An 8,964-nucleotide genomic window follows, 5' to 3' on the forward strand; every position below is an offset into this window, starting at 1 on the left:
GGCACCTTTTTCTGGTGGTAAGGAAATCCGAGATGACCGGATGTTTCTCTTCTATTGTATCCTTCATCCGCCTTTGCAGCTGGTTGAGAGGCAGTCCTACTTCAGATGTTTGCTATGCCAGTGTGATCTGCACTTTGTCTGGTACCTCGCCTTCAACCTTGCTGCCATGGGTAACCCTACCAGGAGGGCAAGACTCCTGACAGCATTGCTCTTAGGGTCACTAGTACATGCAAGCTTCTCCACCACCCTAAGGTGGCAGCCCAGGGAGAATAATATATATTCCTCATATGAAATTAGACCTAGTATCCATTTTTTTGTAGAACTCTTCTTGAGTTTCAGTCACTGAATATCTCCTAATTAAGCCAGGGTGGTCTCTTACCATGCATCCTATTTTTCTAGTGCATTGGGATAGTTTGCTCTTGTACCCTTAATAATATCTCTTTAAAAAATACCAACCCCCCTGAAGTTTTTTCTTAGATTTGCTTTCCATAGGATCTTACGTACCAATTCTGAGTTTGCTTAAGTCTGCTTTCTTGAAGTCCATTGTCATTATTTTGATGTTTTTCCTCCAATCATTCCTCAGAATCATGAATGCTATCATTTCATGATGTAGGAGTATTTCAAACATCTCCACCTTAAAGTTCACAAGTAGGGTCTTCATGGTATGTGTTATGGCATTTTAGAAATTGTACCCCAATAGAGCACATTATCCTACCTTGTAGGCAAACCCTTAGCAAAAGTTAGGTAAAAAACAAAAAGCTGTTAATAATAAAGGAGCATGTGTGTCTATATCCCTTCAGAGAGCTATAACTTCGCTAATACATCTACGTAATTGATAAACATGGAATTTTAGTAGCTTTTTATCTTACATCAGGTCTTGTCAATGATAATGAAGATTACTCGGTTAATGTCCTCTGATGTACTGTTGAAAGATAAGGCACATGACATACTGTAAACACTGATCACTTAGTCAGAATTAAGTGTACAAAAAAGTGAGTATATTTAAAGCTCATTTGAATGGGAAACATTAGCAACAGCCACAGAATTTCAAAGGGGCCTGTTGATGAAAATTAAGCAACGAGTTGCTACAAAAAAGTCTAAAAGATCTCCCAAAACGACACAAACTTCTGACATAAGACTGAGCATAGGTAGCAATAAATAGAAACTACCACTGCATGTCATTCTAACATTCCTGGCAAATATACTTAGTCTGAGAAGGTCAGTGTGAGGTAAATCCCAAAACAGGACATCACATCACAAAAGAGTACTTTATACACAGACTGAGGAACTCAACAAACATAGGTAATACAAACAGGTGATCTAGGCAAGCACAAGAAAAGTATTTACTTATAGCTGTGAAAGGTTAAGTAAATTCACTACCTGGTTTACCAGTTGAGACCAATTAAAAGATCCCAGCATGGTAACATACTTCAAAACAAAAACAAACTTGAATTTGAGGGAATTGTACAGAATAAGCTAAAGGACTCAGCATATTGTTGTTAACTCCTGCAGCTATAAGGAAAGTTCCACTACCCTGCAAAGGATAATAAAAGAAAAATATGAGATGGAGGAAATGATACAATAGCCTGCATAATTTTCCCCCTTCTCCCCCCCCCCCCCATATCTAATGGGAACATTAGAATCAATGCCAGTCCAACTGTATGAGAAGATAATTCTTCTTTACTGTCAATATTGCAACCATATTTACTAAATGAGGTGCAACAGCTGGATTTTCGTAAATACACCACCACTCCCCATACTGAATTTGTTACCCCCCTGGGTGATATGCTTTGCACAGACTACTCTCTGGCATATTCACAGTGCCCAACTCAATTTTTCATCTGATACTGTGGAAGAAGGCACCCTCCTCATATTAGCAATATATTAGTGCATTGGTTAAATTGCAAAAAGTATAATACAGAGTAACACAGCATTGAAAAGATTATAGCTAGCAGGGCTGACATTTGTTGACATGACAGTTGGCAGTTCAGTAAGATAATTTGTCGGTTGCAGGATCAGTACCCAGGGACAGGATCTGTTCCAGATAATAGAAAGGTCATATTACAGGTTCTAGATCCTTGTGGGAAATCTCTGTAGTGCCATTTAATGCCTTTTATTTTACTTTTTTGTAAGCCCCTATTCCCAGTTGCCTTAGCTGACTTTTCATATTTAAAACCCCCCAAAGAACAACAGTCCTAAACTATGCATTGAATTAACTATACAAGAGCCAACATACCTGCATCTCTCAATCTGCTCCTGAGGTGAAAGATGGGAAAAAAAAAAAAAAAAAAGATGAGCTTTGCAATGTGTCTTCTGAATAACAAATCTAGGCTAGAACTGATCAAGATATGACCCTGACACTTAACCACTTAGCCATAAACAATCTGCTGTAAAAGGTACAAGAGCCACACAAGGCTGTTATGGCCTATAGTTAAACAACATTAGCCCATGATGTTTCACAAATGCTATTCTTGATGGACCAAAACAAAAGTACATTTTATTGGTCCCATCACACCAAGGTCCTGATCCACCATAGCACTTGAGTATTCCTATGTTGTGTGTAGGAATAAGTACTTGAAGTTACACATGCACTTTGCAAGATTGTGATCTAAATCCTAAATGTCTAGATGTATGTCTTCAAAAAGAGTGAGTGAGTTAATGGCATTCCAAGCACAACTGGATACAGATCATATAATCTATTAAGTATTACTTAGCACTCTTCGTCCATAAAGGATAAAGTATTTTAAAAAGCTGGGTAAACATTATCCCAAATATGCAACTGGTAAAACTGAGGCAAAGAGAGCTTGACCAAACGACCATAAAAAATAGTATGAGTCCTTCCATTTACTGTAATAGACATTTGATCAGGCTCAAGGAAGCTACGATTTGTCCAAAGTCATAATCAAGTAAATGGCAAATTTGGAAAAAAAGTGAGAAATCTTTACTTGTCAGCCCCTTGCTCAATCTAAGAGAGCACAGGTATGTGTCTGAAATCTCAGAGGAATAATTAGAATGAGTCCTCAAGAGCACAGGCCCATAGATCCTCCCAACCAGTTCTAAATGCTGATTGAAATGGATGAATCAGTGGTTAACAGAGTTGAGAAATCAGTTGGCATACTGGTGCTGAGCCAGATTCCTATTCAGAATCAATCAGAAGGGAAATATAATAGTAATGATGGAAAGTGGGGTTACAAGTGATAAAAGGTGATAGATATAAGGTGCTTTTATCAGTTATAGTACCCAAAGATCACATGATATACTGCTTGCCCAATGCTAGTTTAGGTTGAGGATCTCACTTATTTAAGGGTAAGCTAGTGATTTTAGTGACAAACAGACACTGATGACATGGGAAAAGTAAACTTAGATCTTCTGTATAATCAGTTTTGGGACATAAGTAGTAAAACCAGGAGCCACATTCTTATGGGTGTCTCTATCTAATCACATTCATGCGAAGTAATAGGTAAAGAGGAATTAAGTGCATTATTTTCCTTAAAACTTCAGAAATGTGTATCAGGGTGTGAACAAGTATTGTTCTTGCAATAGTCATTCATTAAAATAGAAGCAAAAATTACTGTCACCTCAGAGACAAACCAACCAAAAAGTGTTTTATCTAAAGCAGGACACCTCCCTTTGTACCACTTTGATATGACTATAATCCTTAGCTGATTGTGGAAAGGGATGTAGGGTTCTGTTATCAGAGCATAAACAGGTGTAAACTGGGCTTTCAAAGTCTCTCCCAAAAAATTACTGAGTAAACTCACAAAGAATTCTAGAAATGGCATTCTTGAAAATAATTGTATAATTACTCTAAGTCATTAGGAAAAGCCTCTAGGAAAAAACATAGTTGGAAATGTTTTAAACCTGAGTTTATTTCAGAACTGTTGACAGGGCAAATAATCTTGAATAGCATATTTGGAAGTATTTTAATTAACTACAAAGCATCCTAGTTTAATTTTCTAATATAATTGCTATGTAAATAGTAAAATCCTTTGTGTACCAACATGGAATCTAATGATCTGGTAACCTAATTTTTAATCTAGGACTCATTTAAATATAGAATATTTATATTAATGGGGAATTAATTAGTGACAGTGGTCACTCAACTCAGAAAGAAAAAAAATTAAGACTCCACAGCTTCTTTCATAACTATTGATGGTAAAGATGCTTAAAGAATTATTGAATTTTTTAAAAGGTTGTTTTGAGAACTAAAAAGCTTTCTATAAAGAACAGGAGTGGTTGGACTCCTTAAAGAGTTCATTTCCTATTGAACTCTAATAAAACTAGAGAAATCTCAGAAGTAGATTATAAAATAAGAGAGCCAAAACTCTATCTTTAAAGATGGTCTGTGAATCTCACACAAAGACAAAGGCAACATAACTTAAAAAAAAGAATTAACAAAATACATATTCCTAAGGACAACCCATGACATACCGAGCCAAAGAAAGAAAGATTCAAGTTGGTTGTGTCAAACAAGCCTGAAAAGGATGTGTTTTCCTATAGTTTCATCAAAATAGGAAGGAGAGTATAAAAACTCTGAAGTGAGGTCCTTTTACAAATACACTTCCTCTGCTGTCCTGATTAAACAGCCAGCACTCAATGTATCTTGTCCATCTCTACAAGCAATAACAGTTAGAAAAATAGAGAAGACACAACAAAAACAAAAACAAAAACAACCCACCAGCCCAAGTCAACCTCCCCCCACACCACCATGGATTGGTGAGAGTAAATTCACTATCACACTGCCAGGGAATTAGATTTAAAACTCTTGTAATGATTTTACTATGATATGGAAATGATATTTAAGTTACGACACCAACAGTTTTCCCTGTTAATCACAAAGTTGTTAGACCTTGTATTCCTGGATACGAGAGAGATAAACATTGGTAAACAGAGCAATAGTTGGATTTAATATTTTTAATGTTTGTAATTGGCCTATCTGAGAGCTCCTTAAATGACTTCTTCTAAGTAATGGATTCAATTTTTTTATTTCATAAGATTTAATTAAGAGTGCTTACTTCACCAAATTATAAACTTTTTAGTTTATCAACGATATATGAAAGAGGACCCAACTTCCCACAAACAATTTCTTTAGCTCAATTATAAGTAGTTCAAATTTCTAGAAGTTACTAAGATGGGCTCACAATAAATTGGGAGACATACACTCTTTAACTTAACAGATGAAAAATGCCCCAACAGCAGTCTACTTTCAAAGGTATAACCTCTATTAAAAACATTCCATAGAGAGGCATATAGAAAGGACTGAAACTGAAATAAACAGTTTATCATTTGTATTCTGTCACTTGTAGTGTTTAGTGTTTTCTTTTAATAATTAAATAGCATGGTTAATAATTGTGATTATTTAGTTTATTTTTGATTATGGTGTCCCATAAGGTATGTAAAACGGCCAGTGACTAAAATAACAGGAGTCCAACCCCTGAATTGGCAGTAAGAGAAACAATTAGTAAGAGCTGGCCTACTATTTCTTGTTTCTCAAAACTAAATATTAGTAATTTTAGAATAAAATTACTTGACATCCAACTGTTTAAAATTACTTACTCACATTATTGGAAGAAGACACCTCTGTCCATTCCCCATTTCACTGATTTTATGAGCGTGTGTGTGGGGGGGCGTTAAGTTTCAGAAACACCTCAGCTTTTAACATCTCTCCAGATTTTGAGGGAGTCTCTCTTTTGGGGCAGTCTGTGTGAAATGACCATTACAGTAGTTTTCTTAATAACAAGACATTAAAAATGGAGAGAAAATGGAAGTAAAATAAAAATAACACTTTGCATAGCATACCTCATCTGAATAGTCAGCAAAGCCAAGTGTGGTAGGCTTCCCATAGCTTAGAGTGTTAAGGGATTAGATTATACAGTAGAACCTCAGAGTTACAAACACCAGAGTTACGAACTGACCAGTCAACCACAAACCTCATTTTGAGCCAGAAGTACACAATCAGGCAGCTGCAGAAAGAGAGCGAGAGAGAAAGCAAATACAGTACAGTACAATGTTAAACAAACTACTAAAAAAAATAAAGGGAAAGCAGCATTTTTTTCTGCATAGTACTGTTCCAAAGCTGTATTAAGTTAAAGTTCAGTTGTAAACTTTTGAAAGAACCACCATCATGTTTTGTTCAGAGTTACAAACAACCTCTATTCCCGAGGTGTTCGTAACTCTCAGGTTCTACTGTAGATGAATGAGACATCAGATAACTCATCCCAGTCAGTTTTTACTGATCAAAGATAGATCAATCCAAATAGAAAGGCAATGCATACCTATCTGTGGAGCAGCTCAATCTGTTCAAAAGAATATGAACTCCAGGTTATAAACTCCTTGCTTACCAGGCAGAAAATTCCCCCAAAATTCCACCTAATTAGCACATACCTTACATCCTTTTTCTTACCTAATCTCCATACCTGCATTTCAAGGTACAAAGAACATTTTGACCAAATATTTGACACCTGTAACAATTATCCCTGACATTTGCACTGACCATACTCAGTACATTAACTTGGACAAACCTTAACAAAACATCCATTTGTTTTCTGACAGTTCCTGCATGTATATGGAACTGGAGTTACACAGATTTTACCTCTTAATAAAATTCCACTGTGAAGCTCAGCATAAGTGTGAGAAATTCTGGGAGTTTGGTTCATAACAGCTTAACAAAAGCCATCTAAAAAATAGGATATTGGCTAACAAGGGAGAAACAAAGAAAAACTTACTTTTCTAGTAATCCAGTCTCCTCTCTAATCATTTTCTTGTCAGCCTGACAGTCTCTGCTGTGTAGATAAACTTACCTATAAAGGGTTAAGACCTACCTTATAGCACCCTCTTCCAGCTGCACCCAGATTTGTGCCTCCTAAGTCTCCTTCCTAGAGAAATTCTGCTTGAAACCCACTCACAGAATCAGGGTAGGTAGTTTCCAGACAGATTAATTGCTGTGGCTTTTATTTCAAGCCTTCTTAACAAAAACCTGATCAAAGCTTCAAAGTCTGTACAAGTTACATCCCTCACCCCCAAGTTCATCCCTCACCCCCAAGTTCATCATTCCAAAGGTTCCTAGTTCTTACCGCAGAGACAAATGTTTGTGATAACAACTTTCCCCAGTCTCCCTTCTGTCCATCTGTTTCTTGGAGCCACTCCCCCCAGAAGTTGATCAAGCCCTGGATAGGTATTACAGACCACCTTCCATTTCCTGCTCCTCCTCTTTATGACAATCAGCCAATTACATTTGCAATCTTTTCCCAGCAACAGCAGGTGGGGCTAATTAGCCAGCCAGCTGCAGGCCTCTGACCCCAAAGGAATGTTTTCCCTTATAGGTTACCACTCCCCCATCCCTAACATACCATGCTGCTCAAATCCCTGATTTTATTTTTTATTATTGTATCAGGGTGAGGCTACCTCAATTTCTCAACAAAAGTATCCCTGATCATCCACTGTGTGGAGACAATGCAAAAGTATTTGTTCCCTGTGCAAGGGCTACTTTCCCCCTGAAGGCATGATCACTGCCCTGAAGGTCTTACAATCTAAGAAATCTTTCTCATCATCTTCCGTTCCCATACATGGTCACATACAGAATAGTAAACTATATTTTATGTACAAATCCTTATAATGTGGCAGATGTGAGAGATAAAATTGTAATTTGAGTCTCAATCAAGCAAAAAAGAGTTTTAAATCCAACGATTCTTAAATTAATGAGCTAGGCAGTTGTATCCAGAATTAATAATATGTTTCCTTTCTTTAACTAAACATATTTACCTTGTGTCCTAAACTAAATTTCCAATGTTAATGAAAAACTACTAGTGATGTAAAGAATGAAATCTAAATTTGTAGCAACTTGAGTATTTTTGCTTCTTAAGGCCTCCGAATAACTTGTAACCCTTCAAACTCTTTAAACTAACCATTACATTGTGACACACTAAACAAATGTATATGATCAACTTCTGATTCCCCTGTTGGACTCTGCAGACAAGATAATTATGACTTAAGCAGATTTATTTGTCAAAAACATATATAAAAAATTGCCAATGTCAGGGCAAGTTATTTCCAGGAAATCTCTTTCAAAAAGAGCATAATGATAATAGTCAGTAGATAGAGGGTATATATATACACCAACAAAAAATGTCACTGAGTTCTAATATCTATATACTATTTTAAAATTATTAAGATGGCAAAACAACTACTGCCTTAGGAAAAAATAACACTTTCTCATATATCAAGCTACTGTAGCTCAAATACATAGCAGTCACTTCTCAATAGATTTAAAAACAATACTTAGCCAATTAATTTCTTATCTAGTTTAAGTCTGACAGCAAGTTACTATACTGAGACAAATGTCAAAAGCACAACTTTATGCACATGACAATCTCAATTTTGATGATAGAATGGGACAAGGCAGAAACAGATATTTTTCAGCATGATTCATATTGGCATGTGATTGGTTTGTTCTTATTTTTGGTTCTGCCCACAAACAGTCTATAAAAGTTTTCTGTTTTTTTTTTTCTTTATAGAATAGTCACAGTATATTTCTGGTTTTCATGTGCTATTTAGAATTTAAGTTTTGTTGTGATAGATTACATGTCCACTACCCCCTAGTGGCTAAGCCATGTGATCAATCTAGCTAATTGTTTCCTTGTATTCCTGTCTGTATCCATATGTTGTTTCTTGTCATATATTTAGATTGAAGCGGCTTGGGGTAGGGACTCTGTATGTGTCCTGTGTTTATACAGCATATAGCACAATGGGGTAGTCGTCCATGACTAGGGCTCCCAGACACAACAGTAATTCAAATAATATTTTCACCTGTTTACCCCCCCCCCCCCCCCCCCCAAAAAAAAAAAAAAAAAAAAAAAAGGCTGCTGCATTTCTCTTATTTTCTCTGGTCTAGCTGAACAAACACAAAACAAAAACTAGAAATAAACAAAAAAAAACCAAAACTTACTACCAGATCCATAGCTACAA

The 8,964-nt window shown here is 36.2% G+C and overlaps 1 long non-coding RNA gene across 1 annotated transcript; it reads right to left on the reverse strand.

Moving 5' to 3' along the window:
* Positions 1-992: 992 nt before the first annotated feature.
* On the reverse strand, positions 993-7,164 carry LOC137162894 (uncharacterized). The gene is made up of 4 exons (XR_010922553.1): positions 7,074-7,164; positions 5,931-5,963; positions 2,237-2,256; positions 993-1,534 (listed from the first exon to the last, which is right to left on the reverse strand). It is a non-coding gene; the product is annotated as an uncharacterized lncRNA (long non-coding RNA).
* Between the last annotated feature and the right edge of the window lie 1,800 nt (positions 7,165-8,964).

Source organism: Emydura macquarii, unplaced genomic scaffold, assembly GCF_026122565.2.
Source record: "Emydura macquarii macquarii isolate MOO-44397 ecotype Brisbane River unplaced genomic scaffold, CSIRO-AGI_Emac_v2 contig_2473, whole genome shotgun sequence".
In the NCBI taxonomy this organism is placed as follows: Eukaryota; Metazoa; Chordata; order Testudines; family Chelidae; genus Emydura; species Emydura macquarii.